The following is a 20399-nucleotide window of genomic DNA, read 5'->3' on the forward strand; positions in this document are numbered from 1 at the left end:
GTTACCTTATTATATTTCATTATGAGAGGTTACTACGTGATGACCGAAAGGTTTTATCATTTACATTCTCCCACTCATTCTGTTGTGTTGTAGCCTGTGCATTGCTTCCTTTGTGCTACTGATGTTCTTGTCCCCTGCACTTAATATGACACACTATCCCACACACACCCTAGGCCTCTCAAGCTATGTTTGCCGAGTGTTGTCCTTAGTACTGTTGACTTTGCGCTGGGGAGATTGTTCCATCATCTGCATGTCTTTCACAGCAAACAAATACGCACCAATGCACTGTTTCTTAGTCTCTGGTAGCGATGTCCCTGGAGATGGTTTGGGAGTGTATTTCAATACAGTATTGGTGAGTTATAAGTTTGAAATATGTTAAAACGTTGATACACTGACTGACATATTACCGCCTATACCCATTTCTTTTTTTATAATCCATGCGAAGATGCACTTGACAGGTTGGTGATGATAGGCTGAATGCAACATGTCAGAATAACATCGTTGAATTTCAAATAATGACTGGTGATGCGAATCGACAGCTAGTAATTATTTGAAATGCATCAATGGTATTCGGACATGTTGCATTTAACCAAAGATCACAGACCTGTCAAGTGTAACTTCGCCTTAAGAAAAAAAAAAATTAGTACAGATTAGTTTTCCTGGCCTTAATTCTATTGGTTCTTGTGTGTGATGAGCTGTAGATAAAATCGCATAATGTACCGCGTTATTTCTGCCACCCCACACTAGCTGAAGTCAGTATATGTCCAGAAGTACCCGGGACAAAAATGGTTCAGGACAGATGGACTTAAGTTTGTATATAATGTTTTAATTCCTATGGACAGACAATCATGACATATTCCATAAATAAGTCATCAGAATATTGGTGAATAATAATATAGAGGTTGCTTTTCTGTTGTTTCCATGTCAGTTCATGATAAGCTGATGTGAGGGGAATATTACACGCCATGGTTCGATGAGGCAGAACGATAATGTCATAGTACTTTCAGGACTGAGCCATAGTGACCTTATAATTGTTGCTACTGATATGTATGTCTTACCTTCAGATTCGGGTTACCTGCATCAGAGGTTAGTATCCTTTTACATCATACTCAGTCAACCCCTGATATGTTAACTTTGTTACAGACAGACAATTCACTAACCTCAGAGGAGACCTTTAATACGTACAGAGTCAGTACCATCAATATGTAACTCCCCATATGGAAAATTTCCAAAAAAAAAATGAATCAAGTCGTCGGGAGGTAGCACAATGAAATACAGCATACGTTATCAGGCTGAAGAGGTTAATGTCTAATCCTACATTATGATGTAATAATAACGGTAATGATTAACAAAGTCACCTACTCTACTGCCACCAGGAATGAGTTGGTTAGATTAAAGAAACAGGATCAGTCACAGAAATGACATCAATATCATTTGGTAATGACCATACGAGTCAGTTCATATATCTATTTATCTCATCCAGTCTTCTGTTGGTTCACAAGGGGCGTATGGAACAGAGATGCAGATTTCCGCTCTGTATACTATTCCTTCACTACCAGCTAAGTTTGATTTTCCCACACTGAACATTCTCTCTCTCTCTCTCTCTCTCTCTCTCTCTCTCTCTCTCTCTCTCTCTCTCTCTCTCTCTCTCTCTCTCAACCGTGACCAAACATACCTTAACATAATAACCAAGCTCACTAACCAACTAACCTAACCTAACACTAAGAAAACATCCCTATCCCAACGTAGACTTTCCTGTCTGAGAAAAACTGCAACAACGGTACACAGAACGGACATCGCGACCGGCACTAGGCTACCTACGGGCGTATTCTTAGTCGCCTCAGAGGTCTCGTAACGTCTCTTCCTTGGTGATTCACTCTGTAATACATTACACTTTTGTATCGTTATGTATGCTACTGATGCATACTGTGTCAGTTAAGGTGTAATATGCAGAAGAAACTGATCAGGAACAAGGCCAGTATTCCCGCCGTGTAAGGAGGCTCCTTAGCACCTACCCCTCAGCGATTTACAATTGGATATGGCTGGCTAATATCCCTTTGTACGTTACTTATGCTGGGTATGGCGATGTTAGGGGGATTTATATAACACATTATGAGACATGATGTTATAAGCTAAATAAATCGCTTAGGAAACGTGTTAGGGAGCTTCTATAACTGACGAGGATATGAGCCCAGGAGTCACGAAGCCTCCTATAGGACTTGGTATTCAAGCAATTGTCCGACGTTTAAGGCGAGGGTGATCAGTTTCCTGCACCAGGGGACAGTGTGAACAAAAATGCCGACCATATTTCAATGTAAACCTTTTTGGGCAACAAAAGGTTGTCATTAGCTGGAATATAATATTAGAACTGTCCCGAAAAAGAGACCAAGTGATCTAGGTACGTATTCTCGTTGGCCGAGGAAGCTCCCTATCACTTCTTCTCAAGCTATTAATTTTTCTTAGTACACCTTACTGCCCTTTTGTGTGTTGTTTAGTTCAGTCTGATATCGCCGTACTCTGCCTAAATGACGTATAGAATTATGCTGAGCATCCGTATACAGAAATAAATCGTTAAGGGATGCTACAGTGCCTCCTCTATAGTCATTGAAGTTAGTTAATCCCTGTAGGCGCAATATTTCCTGTACGCCATTGCGGAATTCGACAAACCTTTTATTAACGATATAGTATAAAGCGACAATGAACTGATTAGGTCATTAAGGTCAAGGGGTCAAAGGTCAAGGTCATATGGGTGTGGGTGCAACATCTCCTGAACCCCTCGATGGTTTTTGACCAAACTTCTGTCAGCTATACAGTATGAACGAACAGTGAGCTAAGTGGGTTAGCAAAGTCAAGGGGTCAAAGGTCAAAGTCATACGGGGTTGACTTAGTTTATCTTTCATCTCATTTCAACCCACAGTGAACCCTATCATGGAAGCTGTATGGCGAGTCCGTGACAATGGCTTGGCGGAGGCATACCAAGCAACGCTTTGCATTCACTGCTTGGGGACCGAGTACTCGGCATTTCATTATTTTTATTTATTTTTACTTATTACGGAGCTGCTACTGGCAATAGTGATTGATTGTCTACTTGACAGGGTTCATAAACTTGCAAATGACCCTGAATTACCATTTCTCAGAAGCTGACGCAACATCGCAGTCTCTGGAAAAACAGAGCGTCGTGATACTAAAGAGTTTAACATAGCATATTGCTCCCATTTTCCAGTATCGAGTGGTTCCATTTACTGTGTTGTGGTGTACGAATCCAGGAAGGCCTCAAGTCTTGTATATGACAATCACAATGTCGTGGGTATAGATGGTAGGAAAAAAGCAATAATGTAGTCCTAGTAGGGAAAGGCTTATGGTATATCGTAGCATCATTTTCCGGTAATAATGCACTTCTTCAAGCAAGCCAATCAAGTGCATTTTATGAACCGCAAATGGTTTTATAATAATATTTTGTGAAGATAGACAGTAGGCCGACTATAATATTAAATATGCAACTAAAAAATGAACGTAATATACGACTAATGGTTCCTTGTGAGAACTGACTATTTGTTACCTCCAGGCGTGCTCATCTTGGCGAGCATCTGAATTTGCAAATGACTCGCAATCGACACTTTGTGAGACTAGACGGAACCTCCCCACTGTATCTAGGAAAGCAGAATGTACTTAAGCTGCTGTTCGCTTGGCCAATACCACACGATGCTCTCTATAATCCAGCACAGGATGAGAAACTTACCAGTATAGTTCAGGTAGGTATCAAGACGATTAGTGGTGCAAAAAACCTCTTGAGACATCATAGCAGAATAATTCGCCCATGGGTAACAGTACTTTGTAGACACCGTTGCTTGTATTCTCGCCCTTTATAGAAGCTCCCTAACCCCTTTCTCTTAGAGATGTATTTTTGGGTATGGCTGGGTAGTATCCTTTTATCCATTATCTATCCAGAATATGCCGATATTGGAAAGTTTTATGTAACACAGAAGGGGACGGTAAAGCGTAATAAGTAAAATATATCGCTTATGTAGAGATGTTAGGGAGCTTTCTCAGCTGACGAGAATAATTGCCCATTACTTTAGAATAACCAGTCAGCGTAAAAAGTAGAGTATCCAGAGAGATTCTTTGACCGTTGGAAACTTTTTGGACGTCCATCCTTTCTCCATCATTCTTAAATGTTTTACTTTTTTTTTTATCCTCCTGTTCTCTTGCATCTGTTTTAACTCATTTCTAACAGTATAGTCCTTAAATTCGGTGGCGTATTTTAAAATAAATTTTTTTGGTTTCAAGCGATTTTATTAACTTGTAAAAGGCATCTGCAGTGAAAGGGGTTATGAAGGATATACCTCACTCCTCCGGTTTTAAAACTCTCTCGTGTTGAAGATCGTCTGTAGAAGCAAGGATAAGAAAAGGATATCCTAGGAGGTAAGAAATCAATTCAATTATATGTTGACCCATTTCGCTAATTACAGTACAAAATACACAGCATCCTAAAAGTTAACTCTTTGGCTGTGAATTACTTTACTTTGCACCATATGCTGGCAAACGTTTGACAGTTTTAAAGATCTGAAGAGGAACCTAAGATATCAAAAATTAGGGAAAATAGCTTTTAGTTTACATTGGACTGAGAGCACAGGATTAATGATGTAATTCCAGCTTATTTCGAACTGCTTCATTCACCACCTAGAAACTTAATGTAGCCAGCAGCTAAGGTAAATGGCCTTCAGCTCTTCATTGCAGTCAGTTCCTATGAAGCCAGAAAAATCGTAGGTTATTAGTCAAAAGAACCAATGAGAAAAAAGAGCAAGCTTTGGTTGTCATATTACCAAACCATTAATTGAATGTTTTATGTCATGAAACACAGTGTTCTTATGTTATTACATGTCTCTCTTGAGTGGCATTCAGGCTGGCTTGTATGTGCAGTGCAAGAAGGAAACCTTGGAAACAGCTGCCCAAGAACGAAGAATGAAGGAACGGGATGGAATGAAGCATGAGTCGAGGCCAGGGGTATCAGTCAATTCCTCATCTAGATTCAAAAGCCTAACCTTAACTCATATGCTGGGGCCTCTGTTGCTTCTCCTGTTAGGTCACAGTCTTGGAGCTATGCCCTTTGTAGTGGAGAGGCTGATGTATCCGTCAAACTTACACTTACCCCATTGAATCCCAAACCTTTTGCTCAACAAAACTGGTGAGGCACATTCAAGGAGTACACAGCATACTTTGAAGATGTGCAGGTTGGCCTGGGAGGAAGATAGAGTCTAGGTGGATTGGAAGTCCAGATATAATTATTCACCTGTACAAAAGGAAAGGGGAAAAAGAAGTGTGTGGTAATCATAGGGGCATTTGTGTAATAGGAAAAGTATATGGTAGCATACTTACTGATCGAGTAAGGGAAATAACAGAGGAATTAGTTGGAGAAGAACAAGGAGGTGTTAGGAAGGGAAGAGGTTGTGTAGATCACATATTCATTCTTAGGTCTTTAGTGGAAAAGTTTCTAGAGGCGGAAAAGAAGCTGTATGCGGCCTTCATGGATTTGGAGAAAGCACATGACATGGTGGATAGACATGGACTGTGAAAAGTATTTAAGATATATGGAGTAAATGAGAAGTTGATGAATGCTGTGAAGAGTATGTATGAGGGTGCTAAGACGGCAGTGCTAGGGTGTGTCAATTTTGGCAAAATCCTAAATTTACTGATTACTAGTTATAAAATGGATCCTTTTTATCCAGAAAAGCAAAATATATACTTTGTTTTTGTTTTAAAGGTCATTTACCTACATATATTATGTCTTTAAGTTTTGGAGGATCTATCCAATAGAATTACATGATCGTTAAATGCAAGTACCCAATAATTATTTCTCAAGTGATGTATTTACCATCAAATGATAAAAAAGATGGATGTATGATTGTATATTTTTGTTTGTTTACTCCAGTATAGAGTATTTTTTTATTTTAATGACTTGATGAAACTCAGATCATAATTTCATAATACCGTTTTTGGACATATCTTACAAATGGATAAAGACAGACCTTTTAAAATGACTATGACTACAAGTTAGATTATGCTTGGCTGTTGTCAATCCATAATTTACCTTGTTTCTAACAAACTGGACTTCTGATATATAATTTGCCTTTTCACAGTTAGATTACAGTGCATTTAACTAGCATTCTAGGCTGGTGGCAGAGACTTACTCGCATGAGTTACAAACTGTTTCACAGAAATCAGTGGTCTGAAAATGAGTCAGAGAACAGTTAAAACCCATTCAAAGTCAACCTGTCATCTCAGACTTTTGGTGGGATGTGGAAAAGTTCTACCCCCACCTGAACTCCCAACAGTAAGAGATTTGCTCAGGTATGGCCTGCTTAGGAGACAGCAGATAGATGAGGACACACTCAAATATCCTATCAGTTACTTGATCGATAATGACTTTGTTCCTGCCCAAAAAGGTCATTGGGAGAAAGCTAATACTTTATTAAAAGTGCCTGTAATTACCAGTGAAGTTAGGATCAGGGCAATGGTAAAGGCGTTATGGGATAAGGCTATAAAAGTGGAAATCGGGAATGTAAAACTGGTAGTCAAGGACAGATTCATGATGATGCTGGAAAGACTAGTAGATATTTTGAACTGTCACTGTGAAATATGAAGTTGCCGTGAGGCCAGATGTAACTCAAACTGCTCCAGTGAGGTTCATGTTGACTGCATCTGTAGGTGAGAACAGAAAATACCAGTCCAGGAGCTTGCCTTCATAAAAGGTCAAAGGGAGAAGATTGGCAGTGTAGGACCACATCAGAGGGGCCTCACTGACCTCAAGCAAACCAAGCGACAAAGAAAAGTATTACAGAGAAAAGAAAAGAGAGAAAAGCAGCAGAGAAGAGGAGAAGAAAAACTGAAGTATCAGCAAAAAGTATGGAGCTGTTTAGAGAAGAGCCAGGTTTTGAACCAGAGACAACGTCCAGTTAGGATGATGTGGATGTTGATGTTTCTTTCCCAGAAGCTTCAACATCAGCCTCTCCAGTGACACAAAGAAATACAATACAGAAGACATCACCAATATAGCTTTGGCCAGTCAAAGGCACCACACAGGGCTCCGGTAAACTGATGAAATTGCGACTGCTGCCCAGATTGATGCTGGTCTCATCACAGAGACAGACACAACACTGGTGACTGATCACAACGAAGTCACAAGGACCCAGGAGAGACTAGCTAGGGGGGTTATTAAAAATGCAGAGGAGAAAATTAGAGAAAATGGAATCACCTGTATCATCTTTGATGGGAGAAGATATGACAGCAAAATAATGTTGGAAACTGAGGGCAGTAGCAGGCTTTTTCCTAGCCTTGTCGAAGAAGAACACTACACTGTATGTACTGAACCAGGAGGCAAATACTTGTGGCATTTTGTCTTAGAGGAGGAACAGACAATAGGAGCCATGCTAAGGCAACTGCTGATCATCTGGTGGAATGACTGAAAGAGAGAGAAGCAGATAAAACCCTGGTGGCTATTGGAGGTGACAATACCAATGTCAACTCTGGCTGGTCAGGAGGAGTCATGCATGAAGTGGAGGTAAACCTGGGTAAAATGTTGGTTTGGACTGTTTGTGATCTGCATACATGAGAGCTAAGCCTAAGATATCTGATGACAGCCCTAGATGGCAAGACCCTGAGCAACAATAGGTGGTCTGTGATCCTAGGATCTATATTAGACACTGCCACGGAGTTGGAAATCAATCCTAAATTCACCAGGATAACTGTAGGACCCCTGCTGCCCAACCTCAGTCAAGAGGTCATCAAAGACCTCAGCACCGATCAATCATATGGCTACAGGATTGTTTCTGACATCAGATCAGGAATTCTGGCCAAGGATCTTGCTCTCGTGGAGATTGGACCAGTGTCTCACAGCAGGTGACTTACCACGGCTTTGAGATTTTGCAGCTGAAGAAATTTTATTGTCAGCCATAAGGAAGTCAGAGGGGGGAAGTGATGGAGGAACACCACCGGAATCTCCCTTCTCTCCTTTTTCTGAAATCTCCATTCTAGGAGATTTCATTGTTCACCACCACCTTTGACTCTCCTCTCATTTCACTGATCCACCTGGTGAGCAAGCTTACATCTTTTCTATCCTTAATGACCTAAAGCAGTTTATACAGCACCCTACCCTGACCGCCTCTTCCTTACAACTAATCCTTCTGCTTACACTGTTAATATTTTCTCTCCATTGGGCTTCTCCGATCATGACCTTATTACCTTAACCTGTCCTTTCACTCTGGTACAGCCTGTGGACCCTCCAAAGAAACGTAGTCTGTGGCACTGAGGAACTGCGGATTGGGAGGCCCTCAGGCAGTACTTCTTTGATTTTCAATGGAATAATTATTGTTTCCATGGCCGGGAGCCATCTGAGTGTGCCTTACGCATTACGGAGGTTATTTTCTTGGGCATGGAAGGATACATTCCTTTCTCATATCCTCAGACTAATGAAAATAAGCCATAGTTTAATCACACTTGTTCTAATGCTGTCCGCAACAAGGAGAGGGCCTATAAAAGGTACCAGAACCAACCCACCCCTGAATCACATCTTTTTTATGCTTCTGCCCAGAATCATGCTAAGTCTGTTCTTCGCTCTGCTAAAAATAATTTCATTCATACTAAATGCTCTCAACTCTCCAACTCAAATTTTGCCCCCTCCTTGTGGCACCTTGCCAAAAACCTTTCTAACAACATTACCTCATCATCCTTCCCTTCTCTTTTCTACTCTGATGGCTCTGTAGCTCTTTCTTCTACTGATAAAGCAGATCTCTTCACTCAGACTTTCTCCTCCAATTCCACCTTAGACGATTCCGGTGCTGTTCCTCCATCACTTCCCCCCCTCTGACTTCCTCATGGGTGACATTAAAATCTCTTCAGCTGATGTATTTTCTGTCATCACTGGCCTCAATACTAACAAGGAATATGGGCCTGATGGAATCCCTCCTGTTGTCCTCAAGAACTTTGCTTCTGTGCTTACACCCTGCCAAGGTAAACTCTTTCGCCTTTATCTTTCAACTTGTACCTTTCCTTCTTGCTGGAAGTTTGCTCTCATTCAGCTAGTCCCAAAGAAGGGTGACTATTCTCAACCCTCTGTCTATCGTCCAATTGCTTTAACATCCTGTGTCTCAAAAGTTTTCGAGTCTATTCTTAACAGAAAAATCTTAAAGCATCTTTCCTATCACTACCCTCTTTCTGATCGTCAATATGGGTTCCATTAGGGACGCTCCACTGACGATCTTCTCACCTACCTTTCAGACTCCTGGCCATTCTCCTTTCGGGACTTTGGCGAAAATTTTGCCATTGCACTTGACATCTCAAAGGCTTTCGATCGAGTCTGGCATAAATCTTTAATTTCCAAACTGCCCTCTTACGATTTCTTTCCTTCTATGTGTGTCTTCATCCTATAGCTTCCTTTCTGGTCGTTCTATAGCTGCTGTTGTAGATCATCGTTCTTCTCTTAGATCTATCAACAGTGGCGTTCGTCAGGGCTCTGTCCTATCGCCAACTCTCTTCCTTTTATTCATAAGTGATCTAAGTTGTATAGTACATCTCATCCTATCCACTCGTACGCTGATGAGTCCACCGTTCAACTTTCCATGAAGTTTCCGCAATGTCCATCTCAGCAGTTACTTCAACAAACAAGGGATGAGGCTATGGCACACCTAGTGTCTGACTTGGCTCGTATCTCTGTCTGGGGTAAAAATAAACTTGTTGTCTTTAATGCATCAAAGACTCAGTTTTTACACCAATCAACTCATCAAAATCTTCCACAGGAGTAGCCACTAATGTGTAATATTATCCAGCTTAATCCTACATGATCCTTGAACATGCTTTGTGTTTCATTCACACGGGACTTATCTTGGAATGATCATATTGCATCTCTTGTAAAATTTGCTTCCAAGAGATTAGGTGTGCTAAGCCGACTCCGTGCCTTCTTTACCCCTGCACAGTTGTTGACTTTATACACGGGATTTATTCTCCCCTGTTTAGAGTACAACTCTCATGTGTGGGGAGGCTCCCCACATACAGCTCTTCTCAATAGGGTGGAGTCAAAGGCTATTCGTCTCATCAACGCTCCTCCTCTTACTGGCTTCCTTCAACCTATGTCTCTTCACCGCATTGTTACCGCTTTATCTCTTTTCTATCGCGACTTCAATCTGCTCCTCTGAACGGTCTGCTTGCATTACTCCACCTATACGACGGTCTTGTAGCACCTTGTCTGGCAGCAAACTCTCATCCTTTTTCTTTCCAACTCTCTAATGCAAAAGTTAACCGTTACTACCAGTCCTTCATTTATGCAACATGTCAAATCTAGAACTGTCTCCCACTGTCTGTATTTCCTACTTCCTATGATTTCCAGTCTTTCAAACGCAGTGTGTCCAAGCATCTCGAAATTAATGGATCTTGAATTTGGCTCTCTTTTGTATTTTTTTTTTCTTGGAAGGAACATTTTGCAGGCTCAGTCTTTGGTTCCTTCTTCCTCGCATTAAAAAGAAAAAAGACTGTGAATATCCAAAATGGTTTGAAAGGAGCATGCCTAAAAAACTAAGAATGATAGTGGAATTCATTGTTGGGTCTACATACCTAACTGATTTATTATTAAGTTAAATCCTAGTTGGGTGAATGGTCCGAGGCATTTGTTATATCAACTACAACTTCTGAAGAGTAAGAAGCAAGTGGTAGACATAGTGATTCCAACAGTGAAGCGTTGTGCCTGGTATGCCCATTGTGAAGCTGTACTTCAGGCTGTGTTGAACAGTGATGAACCACAAGAATGGAGGGAGGCAGTTGAAAGAATATCTGGAATTAGAGGTGAAGAAGATATGGAGACACAGGTTGAAGACTGCCGTGTCAGACCTAGAAAGACACCCAACATTAATCCTAATGCCACCAAACTGGTTGATTTCATTGACTGGAACACTCATATGACTGAGCCACCTTTGACAGGAAGGTTTACCACTGCAGCACTCAGAGAGTTTCTGGAGAAACCCATGAAAGTTCCAGCCTGGCCATCACACACCAAGTCAGTCGAAAGGTGTGTAAAAATGACAACCGAAGCAGCCCAGCATGTCTTTTCTCAAGATAAGAGAGAGATGTATATCAGAGGCCAAATTATCAGTAGGGAAATGATGTCAAGGAACAAGAGCAAGGCTGATCTGGCAGCTCTCACTAACTTACTATGAACTTGAATTTTGATGAATAAGCTACTGATAGTAGGCCATGGCACAGATATTGTTTGATAAATGTTTCTAGAAATATGTTTATTTTATGTTCAAAAAAGTAAAATTTTATAGCTATGATTCATGTGGGTTAAGCCATTTATAAGATCTGAAATTAAAGTTTAGCTTAGTGAAGAACATGATAGTCATTTGTATGTCCTGGAGTCAGTTTAAACCTTACAGATTATTTAAAGTTATACGTTTCTGTTTTATATGTGACAATTGTGACATTATGTGTACTTGATGTTTACCGTGTTACATTTTGAAAGGCATAAACAGCTAAAATAGTATTATGTAGTTAATATGCAGAAGAATGTTATAAGTTTTGAAAATAAGGTCTAACTCATTGGAGAACTTCATTAAAAACATTGAAACAGTTCAAGTGGAGGCATGAAACTAGTGCATAAAAACCATTTATTCCGCACTTATTATAACTTGAAATATATGTAGGTAGAAATTACCTAATATGTTAGTTTTTGCCATATTTGAGGTCGGCACACCAAAATGTACTCTATGGACACTAGTAGCTGTGAAATATTTGCAGTATTAATTTTTGATAAGAATTTGACACACACTACTGCAGTGTGTGTGGATAGTGAACTGAGTGAATTCTTCTATCTGAATGCTGGATTGAAACGGATGTGTCATGCCCCCATGGTTGTTCAGTGTGTATATGGATGGGATTATATAACAGATACAAGTTAGGGCAGTGAATGTTGAAGCGACCCTAATGAGAGAGGGCAGTGTTTCGAAACTCTCAGAACTATTGTTTGCAGATATTACTGTACTGTTAAGTGAAGACGAAGGGGAACTGCAAGGCTTGGTGAATGAGTTTGGGAGTTTGTGTAAGAAACGGAATCTAAATGTGAATGTACGGAAGATTAAAGTTATGGTCTTTGAGATAAATGAAGTCACTGGATGTACAGTGAAGTTGGTTGAGGGGGAACTGGAAAATGTGAGTGCGTTTTGTGATGAGTAAGGATGAAAGTTTAGAGGGTGAAGTGCTTGAAAGGGTACAATAGGGAAGAAAGGTAGCTGGTTCTCTGAAAGCAGTGATAAGGAACACGGAAGTGAGCATGGAAGTAAAAAAGTAACTGAATGACAGTATTGTGATACTCTGACGTATGGAAGTGAAGCTTGGACCTTGTTGGAAGTGTGAGCAGTGGAAATGAGTTATTTGAGAGGAACATGTGGAGTTACATGGAGCGACAGACTGACAAATGAGGAAGTGGAGCACTGTGGTGTGGATGTGGATGTGATAGAAAGTGCTAGGAGAAATACGTTGATGTGTTTTGGCCATGTGGAGAGGATGGAGAGCGAGAGACAAACCAGGAGAGTGTATCCGAGTGAGGTGGAGGCGGGGAGGAGGAGGGGGAGGCCGAGGATATGCAGGGATGGAGTGGAGAGGTATATGAGAAAGGAAGATGTGAGCTGGAGCAAGGCAGGGACGTGACACTGGGCAGGGCGACATGGAGGCGATTTGTTTGTGGCCACCGCTAATGGGACTGAGGCGTCTGGCAATAGATAGATAGAGACAAAGTATACTGAAGCGGATGTACAGAAAAGAGAAACTCTTGCCAGGCTGCTCAGCAACACTAAAGACTCTGCCTTGGTGTCCGATCTCAACAGATGGCAGCATGTGTCAGTCAACTATGAGAAAACACAGCCTCTCAGGTACAGCTCCGGACAGATGAAACGGCTACACCCCATCCACCAGCGACTTGGTTTGGGTCTCAGTGGTTCTGGTAACAGTTGCAGGTGGAGGGAGGGGGGATGTGGGAGGGTGAGGAGGGGAGAAATGTGGACGGAGTTATATTGGGGGTAGTGTGGGAGGGTGAAGAAGCAGCACAGTCTGGCTGGTGGGAGGGGGAGACGAATGGTTGGGTAGCGGAGACGAGAGTCTGCTGGAGGGTAAGACAGGTGAGTGTGATTAGATGAAAAGAAATTACAAAAAATGAATTATTATAATATCTGCTGCATATATTGCATTTTATCTACTAAATAAAAACACTGTCTATTATTCACCACCGTATTTGGGTATCCTACTCATTATTATTATCCTTTGGATATTAGGCAATAAATAAAGATATTGGACGGTCTTTCGGACCCGAACCAATTTTTTCATAACTTTTCTCTTCAGCTATTTCCGTATTCCTATTATCCCTCGTGCTTAAAGTCCCCCTTTTTATCACTCTCCTACGCCCTACATTTTTTTTTAGGCATAAGGCAGTTTAACTTTCTCTTTTAATAACCATAATTGTAAACAAATATTCCTTTCATTAATCTATTTAATTACCTGTTTTCTTTCAATATGCATTTGTCTAATAATGGGTGTTACACCTTAATTTCATGCCGCTATTTGACGTTGTGAATAAATTTGGTCTAAATTTACGCATATATTGCAGTCTCTCTCGTAGGCTGGCAACCTCACACATCCTTTCCCCCCTGCTTTCTCCTCTCGCTACCCGTTCCCTCCTTTTCCTTTGTAGTACTGTTTATCTATTCTTTCTTATTTTTTAACCTCATTCCTTCTTACAAACTTTTAGTGCCATAGGAATTTCTCCTTATCACCTACAGTCCTACTACATGAAAGTGGAAAACTGCCATCGGGAAAAGAATAACTGGAAATTTATGGCGAAGGTTACATGATATTAGTTATTTAGAATGAAAGTGTTGGCAGATACGCATTTTGACGTGATTATCGCAGCCACAGCATTTCGCCTTCATAAAACAGAAGGACTATAGGTTTCATGCATTACCTCCTTACGTCCAGCATTACTGTGCAGAACGCCATGTATAACACATTAAGGACCACAAGGACAGCATACTGAGTCATCGTGATTCTCATGAATCTCTCCATATTATTGAAAACAGTGCTTTATGCTCAACGTCAGAATTATGTTCTCATCATGGCAATGATAGGCAAAGATAATAAAAACATTATATACAACCAAATTATCATTTATTATACAACAAAGCTCAAACTGCCTCCGTGCTGCAGTCTCAAGGGTGTAACCAGTTCACACAATCACATGTAACCTGAAGAAATTAAATACATGATCCTATATATATATATATATATATATATATATATATATATATATATATATATATATATATATATATATATATATATATATATATATATATAACCATGAACAACACTGTTTGATCTAAAATTTATTGTGTTGGGTAAAGCAGAGGACACTAACTAGCATGGCAACCTACCACACGGAAACCACCATGTTGCACTACACGCCACAGAAACCGATGCACAGACCATGATATCAGCGAAAAGACTATGAGAAGAGTATTGCACGAAGCAGGGTTGCATCACAGGTAGCACGGAGGCAGTTTGAGCTTTGTTGTATAATAAATGATAATTTGGTTGTATATATTGTTTTTATTATCTTTGCCTATCATTGCCATGATGAGAACATAATTCTGAAGTTGAGCATAAAGCACTGTTTTCAATAGCCTATGGAGAGATTCATGAGAATCACGATGACTACCAGTACTGTCCTTGTGGTCCTTAATGTGTTATACATGGTGTTCTGCACAGTAATTCTGGAGGTAAGGAGGTAATGCATGAAACCTATAGTCCTTCTGTTTTATGAAGGCGAAATGCTGTGGCTGCGATAATCACGTCAAGAATGCGTATCTGCCAACACTTTCATTCTAAATAACTAATATCGTAACCTTCGCCATAAGTTTCCAGTTATTCTTTTCCCGATGGCAGTTTTTTCCACTTTCATGTAGTAGGACTGTAGGTGATAAGGGAGAAATTCCTATGGCACTAAAAGTTTGTAAGAAGGAATGAGGTTAAAAAAATAAGAAAGAATAGATAAACAGTACTACAAAAAGAAAGGAGGGAACGGGTAGCGAGAGGAGAAAGCAGGGGGGAGGATGTGTGAGGTTGCCAGCCTACTTGAGAGAGACTGCAATATATGCGTAAATTTGGACCAAATTTATTCAAAACGTCAAATAGCGGCGCCAATTAAGGTGTAACACCCATTATTAGACAAATGCATATTGAAAGAAAACAGGTAATTAAATAGATTAATGAAAGGAATATTTGTTTACAATTATGGTTATTAAAAGAGAAAGTTAAACTGCCTTATGCCTAAAAAAAAATGTAGGGCGTAGGAGAGTGATAAAAAGGGGGACTTTAAGCACGAGGGATAATAGGAATACGGAAATAGCTGAAGAGAAAAGTTATGAAAAAATTGGTTCGGGTCCGAAAGACCGTCCAATATCTTTATTTATTGCCTAATATCCAAAGGATAATAATAATGAGTAGGATACCCAAATACGGTGGTGAATAATAGACAGTGTTTTTATTTAGTAGATAAAATGCAATATATGCAGCAGATATAATAATTTATTTTTTGTAATTTCTTTTCATCTAATCACACTCACATGTCTTACCCTCCAGCAGACTCTCGTCTCCGCTACCCAACCATTCGTCTCCCCCTCCCACCAGCCAGACTGTGCTGCTTCTTCACCCTCCCACACTACCCCCTATATAACTCCGCTCACATTTCTCCCCTCCTCACCCTCCCACATCCCCCCTCCCTCCACCTGCAACTGTTACCAGAACCACTGAGACCCAAACCAAGTCGCTGGTGGATGGGGTGTAGCCGTTTCATCTGTCCGGAGCTGTACCAACCAGACCTGATTTTCCTCATCTTTCTCATTCGTTTTTAGTGCTCTATTGAAAGGTAAGCATTAGTTCTGTACCATTTTTGTATTTTCTATACACTGTTGATGATTTTTAATGCTAGTATCGTATGAAAAATGATGTGTAATATATTGCTGTAGATGCTTGAATAATGCTTAACAGTTTTGTTATTAGACATGTTTAAAATAAAACTATATGGTATTGAAACAGTTCAGCAGAACAGTTATAATGGAAACACAGTTTTTATGAGTATTTACACTTCTTTAAGACATAATGAATGCTCAAGCATTATATGGGTGAAAAATTGAAGACTTAGTGGCTGTATTACCTAATGATGCAGGCCAATCTGATGGTGGACTTAGCCCTTTAACATTTTGCTCAACAATAATGATGAGGCATATTCAACGAGTACAAAGTATACTGAGGTGGAGGTACAGAAAAGAGACACTTCTGCATCTGAAACTGATGCAGTGAGGAAACAGGCAGTATAAATATATTTGTGTGAGGCAAAAGGTTCTTTTATACAAAAAAAAATATACATACTTTGTTTCAGAACTATAAAACACCCCAATGATATTAATGATTGTAAATCTTTATGAATGTAGTTATTAATTATTTCCCCAAACCTGAACCTGAGAATAACAAGGTCTATTTCTAATACAGTTCACTCATACTTAGGTTGTCAGGTACTATTGTGGCCAGGTGTTGTTAGCCACCCTCGTCCAGCCAACCCGAGTATGTGGCAGAGTCGCATTCACGAGCACAGAAGTTGCCTTCTATGCGTTTCTGTCGAAATATATCCCTTCAGCTTGGGGCTTGCACTAATGGATAAAGCAATAGTATCATATACTCTGAAAATCTGACTCTGATAACACGAATATAACACACTGATTATTTAGTAACTTGTTTCGCTCATAAAGCCAAGCAACTGACAGTTATGTATATTTGGTTCCACTAGACGACTTCCTGTAGGTTTGAACCAGCGAACACAGAGTGAACAAGTTCGAAGTATTCATTTGTTACCAGGAGAAAACATCTCCATGTATGTTTACAGTACGTGTATGCCCCTATGGACCTACTGTCACCCCATGAATCTATTGTTTTCAATGGACATTTTCACCACTAAGAACTAAATCCCCCATGGACCTAGTCTCCCTTTCACTTCAAAGACGCATGCTTTTCTACACTAGCCTATTTTACCATGAAATAATTTTCCCCATTGATGTATTTTCTTCCCATGGACCATTTTTACGTCGACCTTGAATCTCTCCATGGATGCAGGTTTCCTACATGGAAATATTTTTCACAATGAAACTCTTTTCCCCATAAGCCTATTTTCCGACGTGGTAATATCACCCACTGATGCGTGCAGTTGAAACACAGACCTCTTAACCAACAGACGTATTGCACGATGGACCTGTTGTAACCCACTGGATATATATACCTACTTCAGCATGATTCCTGAATAATATCTCCTGTGAACCGATTTTCCACACACTGATCTATTCCCAACTCGGACGTATTCACGTATTCCAAGAGGCCTGTTTTCCCACTACCCGTCCATCCACCTAAACACCCACCCATCAATGTACATACCCACAGCCTTACTCAGTATTGTGTCTCTAAATTAGGACGACGTAAAGCCGTCTTTTGCTTTGTCGTAACTCCACTCCACCCCACTTAACCCAACAACCCCTTCCCTTCTTCTCGTCCACCCACTTCACCTAATCTGCCTGTCAAACCCCCAACCTACACTAACCAATCTATCCACCCAGTCACCAACCTACCAACCCGCATACCATGCGCCACAAGTCGGATGACTTGCAGTTCTACACACACACACACACACACACACACACACACACACACACACACACACACACACACACACACACACACACCACACACACACACACACACAGAGGCGGGGTGCATTTCCTTACACAAGAGCTGAGTCTCACCGTTTAGCTCAGTCTATCCGTAGAATACAGTACTCTTGACAGAGAGGTTGCCAGACCGCTATAGGAGTAGATATGGGTTTCATTCGGCTACATACACATGATTTTATGAGGTACGAATAAATAACGTGCTCGAGCTAAACAGGGATTTTTTCCTTCGGCTGATGACGAAGTTTATTCATCCCAGGATAACGTCTCGTCGGACAAAATGAAAGATGGGCTTTATTCTGGGCAAAGCCAAATGACTGTCAAATCATTTGCCAGGCCGCGTAATTTCTGTTAAATGCCTTATGTTTGCATTTTTTTCCTCTGGTTGGCACCTGGAGTTTTTTTTTTTTTTGGCAAACTCAAGAGCGTTATTCTCATTAACTGGATATCCCTCTCCGGACAGAGAGGCAAATTACATTCTTAAGCACAGCTTTTTGTTGAATCAACAGCATTTATCTCCTAATTCATTATTCCTCCGATAGTAATCTTAAAAAAAAAAAAAAAAAAAAAACTATCACAAAGCAAGGCAAGTTCTAGTTACTGATGGAAGAAATATTCACACTGTGGCCTGTTTTCAGAGAAGATCAGCGATCGAGGGTGTCTCATCCCGTGCACTTCCCTGCGCCAGTCTACTGTACCTCCATCTCATTTCTCTAAATTTTACAGGCGCCCACCGTACACGTTCTCTCTCTCTCTCTCTCTCTCTCTCTCTCTCTCTCTCCGGTAACAAATGAATGCTTCGAACTTGTTCACTCCTTGTGTTCGCTGATTCAAACCTACAGGAAGTCGTGGAGTGAAATCAAAGATACATATTTAAGTAATTTCCTTGATATTATATGGGAAAAAATAGTTACTATGTAATAAATGTGATATATTCCTGTTATCAGAGTCATGCCTTCAGAATAAATGTTACTATTGCTTTCTTCATTACGGCAAACCCAGATCTGAAGGGATATTTCCGACAGAAATGCACAGACGGGAACTTCCGTATTCATGAATGCGACGCGCCACATACACGGGTTGGCTAACAATTCATGGCCGCAAAAGTACATCAATTAAGAGCAATATCGACTTACACAGGCACTTCAACAAAATTGTTGAGACTCATATTACGAGAAGTAAAGGAGATATGAAGAAATGTTGAAGTATAGGCTGTTCCTTTTTCATAAGATTAAAAGCAACTCTTGCAATGGTATTTTTTTTAGCGATAAATCTGACTTTTTCTTGCTACCATTAGACGATTCTCTGCAACTAACGGTAATAATTTTGAATTAGAAAGGTTAGATCACAGCCTTCATTAAATTCTTTGGTACTGTACCTGGGAGCTCCGTAAGGTAATTAGAGATCCCAAAGAAAGTGGAAATAAACAACAGAAAAATGGCCTTCACGCTGCAGGAGAAAAGCACAGCAAATTATATATCATAGAACTGAAATAAAATTCAAAACCACCCAATTACTAACATTCTTAAGCATTTTCAAAAGTAACTTATCTTGACCACTTATGTCTTCAGCTCAAGGTCGTTTCGTTTCGTTTCGTTCTTGAAGGCTCCAACATGCTTGAATGCGCCTCTCTGTTAATCCACTTAACCCTGAGGTCACACTTAATGACCTCATCCCAGGTCTTTTTTGGTCTACTCCTTGCAACCCCACCCCCAATATAAACGCTTCTCACTTTCTGCACCCAGTTATAATCCCCCATCCTTTCCATATCCTCAAACCACCTCAGTCCACCTCTCCTCATAACAACACCAGTACACTCCAGTCTCATTCTGCCTCTCAGCTCTTCCATTGTAAACCTAACCCCCTCCCCCCCCAGGCCTTGCATTCAGGGATGCAGTGCACATCCATCTAATCATTGTCATTTCTGTACCTTTGAGCCTGGGAATATCCTTCTCCTTTACTGCCCAGCATTACACTCCTAACATATGCTTCATACAAAGATCCCTTAGCACGTCGGAAGAGCCCTCTCAATGTCAGAGGAGGCAACAGTTCCCTGAAATTCTTCCAACCACTCCTCACACTAGCCACAGAACTACTTCCAGCACATAACATGTCTCCCATGTAATAAAATTCTTCCATACACTCACTCAAGAATTCATCAGCAAGTTCAATCCTTTCACGCCTGACAATCTCCACCTGCTCTCCCTGACACACTGCACACATAATATCAACATTATCTCGCAGTCTGCCTCTAATACCACTGCATCTCTTATGCATCCACTTATCATAAACACTGTACAAGATGGCATTGCTTCCCACGCCCGTGTGGCAAATTGCACATGGCCACTCTCCCTCTTCTTTGACAGTACCACCACCAACCCTAGATCTCATAATTTTTGTTTTATCTGCATTTACTATTAAGCCCTTGTGCCTCATACCATCTCTCCACTTCCTATATCTTTCCTCTGCCTCCCTTTCATTCTCTGTAATAAACACCAAATCATCAGCATACAACATCTCCAACGTGAGTCCATTCCCATGTCATGTGAGAGGGCTTCAAGTACCATGATAGTCAACAAGGGACTCAAGGTTGTC

This window comes from Coenobita brevimanus, chromosome 33, assembly GCF_032717465.1.
Source record: "Coenobita brevimanus isolate Jiangsu-jjx chromosome 33, ASM3271746v2, whole genome shotgun sequence".
NCBI classification, from domain to species: Eukaryota; Metazoa; Arthropoda; class Malacostraca; order Decapoda; family Coenobitidae; genus Coenobita; species Coenobita brevimanus.